Raw genomic sequence first — 9,303 nt, 5'->3', positions numbered from 1 at the left:
TGGGTGGGAGATGGGGTGTGAGGAAGTATGTATGAGAAAAAAATTGATGCAGCCTGAAGGGATTTCTCCCCGTCTTCTTTTCTGCATGAGGGGAGTTGCCGAATTTATGAAGCGGCCTTGCTGTGGATGTGCTGTGTCTTGCGACACTACTTCTGACTTAGGGCAGTGGACAGGATGTAGGGATGACCCGTCATCCAGGAGGTGCCAAGATGAAAGGGAGGGTGGAGGGGAGTGGAATATATAGGAAATGGAATGGGTGGGAGTGGTTTTTATGCCCTTTTCTTTTTGATTACTCCCCGTGTAAGGGGGAAATAGCCTTTGTTATATGTATGTATCTATCTATATAAAGCGTTAGTTCGTCCACATTTGGAATATGCTGTTTCCGTATGGTCACCGTATCTCATTAAAGACATTGACAGACTGGAAAAAGTACAACGGCGAGCCACAAAACTGATTCCAAATATCAAAAATAAATCATACGAAAATCGACTAAAACGTATGAATCTGTTTTCCCTAAAAAAGCGTCGACTTAGAGGTGACTTGAAACAGGTCTTTAAGATTTTAAAGGGAATTGACAACATCAAAAGTGACCAAATTTTCACATTGAATGCAAATCAGACAAGAAACAATGGTCTCAAACTGTCCGGAAATAGATTCAATTTGGAAGTAGGTAGAAACAACTTTGCCAACCATGTAGTTAATGAATGGAATAAACTTCCTGCACAGGTAGTGCAATGTAGTTCAGTTCGAAGCTTTAAGAATCATTTAGATAAACACCTAAGCAAGATGCTGTAACGATTATAATTTATATTATATTATTTGTTTTTGTTTTATAATTTGTCTGTTGAGTTTCATTTATTATTATATGTCAATTTATTATTATTTACTATTTACCTGTTTGTTTATTATGTAACTATACCTGTGCATTTATTTATGTATTTTATTTGTTATTTACATCATTATAGTTTTTATTTATCATTTTATTATTTTTTTTTTGCATCCGACCTAGATATGGACAAAAAGGTCTCCTGTCGGCATGCTCCGCCTTTGTAATCCTTTGCAATATATATACATATATATATATATACTGGGTATATATATATATATATATATATATATATGCAAAGTAGACCACTTGGAAAAATGAAACTAATGAAGCAGAGCGCTTTTGTATATTACAGCTTCAGTGGAACAAGTACTGAAGATGTAATATATGAAAGCGCTCTGCTTCGTTAGTTTCTTTTTTCCAAGTGGTCTACTTTGCATAAGTGAACACACGTACCCGTGTTCTTATTAGCATATATATATATATATATATATATGAATATGCGTAAGTAACCACTAGGAAAAGTAAACTAACGAAGCAGAGCGCTTTCGTATATTACATCTTCAGTGCACTGAAGATGTAATATACGAAAGCGCTCTGCTTCGTTAGTTTCTTTTTCCAAGTGGTCTACTTTGCATAAGTGAACACACGTACCCTTATATATATATATAGCATATATATATATATATATATATATATATATATATATATATATATATATATATATATATATATAAGGCAGACGATTTCTTTCGCTCCAACATGAAGAGACAACAAGATGCCTTAGGCCAAGCGCGGGACAGCGAGAGCAGACAGCTTGGGCCCATACATCACACCGCCGCAAGACACTCTAGGCCCATATATCACAGCGTCCACTGGGCACTCTCTAAACAAACGCGACACGAACAGGGTCAAAGATCATCTACAACGGCCTTCACACCGAAAACCCTCTTTTTACCAACCTTCAAGAGCGCCACCTTTCTCCATGATTTCGCATGTTCCTATTGGGCACTCGTTCGGGTTGAACGCCCCTTTTACCTTCTAAAACCTTAGGAAAGTCTGGCAATCCTCCAGAATTTCTTGGGGTTGGCCAGCAGTTGTATTAGACTAGGCTTAGAAATTAAAGAAGAAAAAGCTAGACGACTTTCCTTCCAACCACCACAACACATATATATATATATATATATGTGTGTGTGTGTGTGTGTGTGTGTGTGTGTGTACAATATCAACAGATACCGAATGGTCTCCAGCACACAGATATTCATCTCAACTACATTACTTTATTTCCATTTTAATTATTTTCCTGCACGATTGAAAATAAAAGGAGTATGTAGCTCGACAATTAGTGTGGTTATATATCTATATATACATATATATATATACATATATATATATATATATCACAAATGTCGTAGCACATTGATAAAATAATACTAATGACCCACTTTCGGAGAAGAATAAGCGAAAGTAAAAAGATCTGTATATTTCTATCACTAACTGTGATCCTCTTCATCAGATGTGAATTACAGTGGAGAACAACAAGTATTTATACAGAAGTAGTGAGGTAAGCAGAAAGAGACGGGAGCATATATATTCCTTACTATATCGCTAATAGATATGGCAGCGGGAAGGAAAATTTTTTCTGTTGAGCATATACAAAGGCCAAATCATTGATCATTGCCGATGACGTTGGCGGGTCAGTACAAACAGTCGATAGGTGGATTTCAAGATGGGAGGAAGAAGGATCACTTACTGATCTGGTAAAAAGAGGTCGGTCATGGGCTACAAAACCACAGGAGGGTGCATAAATAGTGCACTCTTTTTACTACGACACAGTCACACACAGGTTACGTGAGAATTCCATCAGCTATCATGTCCCGGCTGTTAGAGAAAGTTTAAACTTCCGACAAAAATCATCGTGATTTTGCCCCTGAATACCTTGCATATGATGTCAATTTCCGGAATCATATAATTTTTAATGATCAATCGTATTTTACTTTCGTGGAGGCAAGACATGCATATACATGATTGTTGACAGACACGACAGTTGGTCGCACTGTATCTGCCGCCCTATTTTGGGTCCCATAGGAACATCAAAATATGAAAGTTCACCAGACATGTAATGTTGGATTAAGAAGCTCTCTCCCACTGTTGTCGAGTGATCTGCGTCGTCAATACAAAAATTGCACACACAGCGAGTTGCTGGGTGCTGCCTTCGCATGGCGATGTCATCATCATCAATTGGGATCATTGGCCAAGGGTATCGTTGCTTTACTCACACACTGTCGCCAGTTCTCACGGTCTCTCCGAGCAAACTCGTATGCAGCCACCCTTCCCACATCTCTCAACAAGTTCGATCGACTTGCCCGAGCTATGAATTCTGTGGGCGTCCCCTTCGTTTCTTCTATTGAGGGCTGTCTATTGTGGAGACAGCCCTGTAAGTAGGATCAACAACAGGGAATTGCCACATGCCCATATAGCCGGAGATGATGTTCACGAATTATGCTGGTAGCAAGCCTAGACTGAGTTTCACAGAACAGTCTCTAATTTGGTGGTCATTCCAGCGATACTCTCAATTAACACCCTCTATATGCCTTTCCAACTGCGGTCAACAAACTGATCCCTCTAAAACAACTACATTCATATTTGTCCCCTATCTTTTCTAAAGCTGAACTATGCAAATACTCCTCCATTCCTCCGGAACACTTGGCATGAATCAGACTTACTAGCTAATCCACCATGACTGTTCCCTCTATCAGACACTCCGTGTGGCACCCATCCAAATCAGGTGCTTTACCAGTTCTCATGATTTTAAATGTAGTTTGTACTTCATCATTTCCTATATATCCTTGTCATTTCCTTCTCACTTCACATGCTCCTAGCTCCTTCCATTGTCACAACCAATCACTCCCTAACTTCATTTACATTTAACACATTCAACAACTCTCTGAAATACTTTACCTATCTTCCCCTTATCGCCTTCACTTCCATCAATATTCATCCGTTTGCACCTTTCACCTTATCCTCTCTGCCTAACCCTCCCCCACTAGTCACTTCCTTCTGAAACACCTTTTTATTCTTTCCAAAAGTTTGTCACACGCCTAACCCCATTTAAAATTTGCTTATCTTCTCTTCTCTTTATAACTCTCATATGCTTCCTTAGTTCTACCTGGTAAACAATCCACATATGATAAAAAAAATTCTTCTACCACTACCTTCACCTCTTCATCCTCCTTGTACTACTATGTCACTTCCTACTTAAAATATATACATTCTTCTACTATTACCTCCCCTCTCTCCCTTACTACTTTCCATAATTCTCTCAGCTCCTCCCGGATAAATCAAGAACCATTTTAATAAAGGAAGGAACATTTCTAGTATTTTCTTTATGCACTTACCCTCAGTCACAATGGTATTCTTACCTTCCATTTTATACGCAATACCATGACCACCTAATGTGGCACCAACATTTCACTGCTTAGGAATGTCATATATGGTAACAACTACCAGCTAACCTAACATCATGAACCTTGGCGGCAATAGTTCAATTTGTCAACAAGTAAAGAAACACTGTTGAGATGACGAAATACAATATTAGCTAGCGTAACACCGTGATCCTAATATAATTCCCGGAAGCAGAATATCATTGTCTTTAAAGATAGGAGCCCTAGTGAATTATCGGCAAAAAAAATATAACCACAATCAAACTTTCATATACGCTCAAGACCCTCTTTCCATCAGCGGAAATGAAGCTTGCGGACAGCGCTGATTTATGAATACGTTTAATTGAATAGCCCACCTATATAATCCTTCGCAACAACCTACTTCTCCCACTCCTCCCTCAAATAACGATTACACTACTATGCCTCATCTTTGAGAATCAACACCAATACCTCTATTCACATTTCTGCGAGAAATTGGGTTCTTTTTCAAAGTACGCACTGCTAACGTGACATATCAACATTCGCACAGTATGAACACCCAACATCCACACTCACCATATCTCTCGGCAACGATCAACATTGTGCATAAGGATGGAAGCGTCGATGAATTGTCGGCAACAGTAAGCTTTGTGTATTACCAATGCAATTTTCAGCTGCAAATACGTCTCACCCAACTCTTCCGTGACACAAAGGAATTAATTAGATTTGAATAATACATTTTCTCATCTGCTAGGTGTTCAGTAAAACCAGGTTATTAGTTCCGAAACTAATCTAATCGTAAATAATGGATAATCATACATAGGTGGATGCGTTTTCTTGATTGTGGTCATGCTGTTTAGAGATTCGTGACTTAAGAAATTGACCACCAAGGGAGTTGCCACGGAAATTAATGAAATACCCTAAGGCAACTAAAGTAAAAGATGAAGTGACATCCTTTACAAACGAGTATAGTGTTTCCTAAGTTTAAGTGGTCGCAAACTAAATTAATTACCCCTTTGTTACCGATGTGATGTAAAGGTGATAGATAAAACAGCATCCTGGCCACAGACAGAATAAAATAGTGATACTCAATAAACTTTATTGAGTATCACTATTTTATTCTGTTTGTGGCCAGGATGCTGTTTTATCTATCCTTTTTCATGGAACTCTATCATCTTACTTTATTATAAAGTAAGATGATAGAGTTCCATGAAAAAGGATATTCTAAGCGTGCTGGAAGAAAGTTGACCAGATTTACCTTTCTTTTGTTTTCTTTTATTCCTATACTTCCCTTTTGAGTTGGGATAAAGGTTGAATAATGTATTCATATGAAGCACTATCAATTTAGCGAATTCCATACGAAAGTATTCATGAAAATACTTATCAGATTGCTTATTCATGAAGATAATTATTTTGATTAATATATCGAATAATTTTTCCATGGAGTCTTTTACCAATTTGATGGAAAACAATATACCCCAATTAGACCCAGGGCCCCCACAGAGTTGAATGAAACATTTGCCGTTAACCAGAACAAAAACCTTAAAGTGCCAGTATACTTCTTCCAAAGGTTAATACAAAATCGAGTGTCCCATAGCCATGCAATCATCTGGCACTGGTCAGAACAAAACCATTAAGTACCAATATATACTGTTTTAGGTAAGTAATACACATTTCTCTTCAGCACGGACTTTTGTGGTGTTCAAAGATAGTAAACAAAAAGTAAACTCAAAGAAATTTGCAATCAATGTGATAGAATCCATTAGTATCGATATCATCAAATGTATGGTGCCCATCTACAAAATTTCAGAAAGTTTGATAGGGAAGTTATTAAAACATTGAAATCAAGATTTTAAGATAGAAAATAGCCTACTGTAAGAGAGACAATATGTTTTATCATTCACTACTAATGTGATAAGAATAGATTGAAATTTATGATAAAAATATTCTTGTAGTTTAGTCGTTTTTGTTATAATGTTAGAAATCAACCCAATAAGGTGTTGTATAAAGTGATACAGTTTGAAGCATGTGTAGTATGGGTTTCAGCCATGGAGGAAAAAAGAGGAATTTTGGTCAAAATAAAAAACTGAGCAGGGTACATGCAGGGACATGAAATGTAAGAATATTTTAACCAGATAGAAGGACTTGCTACTGTCAGGAATTGAACAAGACTGCAAGTTTTGATGAAATAATAAAATATGAAAAAAAAAAAAAATTACGGTGATGGCATGATGTGATAAACACAGTTTTTCACTATTTTCTCCCTTTCACATCAAGGTAACAAAGGAAGAAATGGTCAAAATAGCAGAGTTGCGTGCCTACGTATATTCATATTTACTGAACTTGATATTTCTTTGCACAGCACACGAAGGCAAGTCATTCTTTATTACGAATGGTGTGTTACAAGAAGTTGAACGACTAGACGTTCAATTATCCAAGGACATGAGACTCATTCCCCTATATGTGTATATATATATATATATATATGTGTGTGTGTGTGTGTGTGTGTGTGTGTGTGTGTGTGTGTGTGTGTGTATTTTGGGAGCAGGTTCTCTTTTAAACATGTTTGATTGAATACGACAGCATTCTGGAAGTTGTTGATTTTCTTTCTTGTGTTTTCTATTTTTCTAATTATATTCTTCCCTTGGATAGGGTAGGCATACACCAATTCCTTATAATTCTCCATTTTATATATATATATATATATATATATATATATTGTGTGTGTGTGTGTATGTATATATGTATATATATATATATATATACATATATATTATATTATATTATATTATATTCAATATACCTCTGTGTTTAGCTTTTGTAGATTACGAGAAGGCCTTTGATTCAGTAGAACAAATAGCAATACTAAACTCGCTACGCAAACAGAGTACAAACGAACAGATCGTAAGAGTTTTAGAAAAGATTTATTCGAAAGGTACCGTTATAGTTCGACTTCATAAAGATACAGAAAAGATCAAAATCGAGAAAGGAGTACGGCAAGGCGATACAATTTCACCCAAACTATTTACAGCTTGTTTGGAAGATATTTTCAGAAGATTGAGTTGGGAAAAGAAAGGTTTGAAGATTAATGGCGAATATTTGAACCACCTAAGATTTGCAGATGACATCATTCTTATTTCAGAAAGAGCAGACGACTTGCAAGATATGCTGAGCGATCTAAACAAAGAAAGTATCAAAGTAGGTTTAAAAATGAATAAGAGTAAAACCAAAGTAATGTTCAACACGAAATTTCAAAGTAAAGAGATTGTAATTGATGATGAGAGTCTTGAGGAAGTTGAAGAGTATAATTATTTAGGTCAGATGGTGAAGGTGACGAAAGATCATGATAACGAGATAAAAAGACGCATTACAATTGGTTGGAAAATATTTGGTAAGTATAATAAAATCCTGAGAGGCTCTCTACCTTTATGTTTGAAACGTAAAGTTTACAACCAATGCATTCTACCAGCAATAATCTACGGATGTGAGACTTGGAAGCTGACGAGGGCGATGGAAACAAAGCTAAGGACTGCACAGAGGAGAATGGAGAGATCAATGATGGGAATAACACTGAGAGACCGAAAGAGAGCAAGTTGGGTGAGAGAGCAGACTAGAGTGAAAGATATTGTGGAAGCAGTAAAAGAGAGGAAGTGGAATTGGGCAGGTAAGTTGGTGCGAACGACTGATGAGCGATGGAGCAAATGCATTACTGAATGGACGCCGCGAGATAGGAAGCGTGGAAGAGGGAGACCAGACAGAAGGTGGAGAGACGAGATCGAGAAGTTTGCCGGGGTGACGTGGCAGAGAGTGGCACGGTCGTGTGAATCATGGAATGCTATGAAGGAGGCCTTTGTTCAGCAGTGGACTCAGGATGGCTGATTTGATAATGATATTGATATACATATATATACGTATATATATATATATATATATATATATACATAAATATATACATATATATATATGTAAGCGGAATAGGAAACACAGGAGTCTTAGTCTTGAGCTTATTCCTGACTAGTTTCGCAGGTATGCTTTTTCAAAGGAATATGTGTACAAACGGGCTGTGGGCATTATATACATGGGGTGGACCTCACCACCTCCCCGAGTTACCATAGTTGGTGACGAATGTGAACATCACATTGTGGCTCACGTAACAATGAAGAAATTTTTACAATTAAATATGATAACACTAATAACAAAGAAATTATTAATAGAAAATGTAACAATAGTAATGATACCAATGAAGATAAATATTTAAATAATAATATTAACAATAATAAAAAAATGATAATAACAATACAGTAGAAGTAATAATAATAATAATGAAAATAATAACAATAAAATAAAAGTAATAATAATAATAATAAAAATAAAAATAATAAAAATTATAATACTAATAACCAAGAAATAAAAATCATTAATAGTAATTATAACAATAATAGTGATAACAATGATAATAAAAAAACGAAAAATTAAATATTTAGATAATAATAGTAACAATAATAATAACAATAATAATAATAAAGATAATGAAAGTAATAATAATAATGATGGTAATAAAAATGTAATAATAAAATTATAAATATATATAATGATAGTAATAATAAATAAATAAATAATAGTTATAATAACAATGATAATAATAATAGTGTTGAAAATAAATAGTAACAAATAGTATTAAAAGAATAGATCATGATAAAAAGTTGGGGCAAGGTAGCATGGAGGAACTTCAGAGTGAAAGGAAGCTGGAGAGGGTAGGCCGAAGTGGGAAAAAGGTATCTACTTAGGGTTGGGGGGTCTGGGAAGCCATTCTTGGAGGGCAAGTGTCGCGGTAGATTTTGTCCATTTCAAGTCACCAGTTCTCTTGTTTGTGTTTTTGTGGTTGGCAATGTAAAGTGATTCAATTATTTTCCGTTGTTTCTTGTGTAGTCCTTTAGCTAGAATGGTGGAACCCTCCCAGTTAGGCAAATGTCCCTCTGTGTCAATGTGGTTAACTAGAGCGTTGGTTTCTCGGTGGTGTCTACATCAACCTGTCAGAATGTCTCAACAATATAT

Source organism: Oratosquilla oratoria, chromosome 34 (genome assembly GCF_046742065.1).
Source record: "Oratosquilla oratoria isolate Oo_2021 chromosome 34, ASM4674206v1, whole genome shotgun sequence".
Lineage (NCBI taxonomy): Eukaryota > Metazoa > Arthropoda > Malacostraca > Stomatopoda > Squillidae > Oratosquilla > Oratosquilla oratoria.
Note: the sequence above shows the minus strand (reverse complement) of the source record.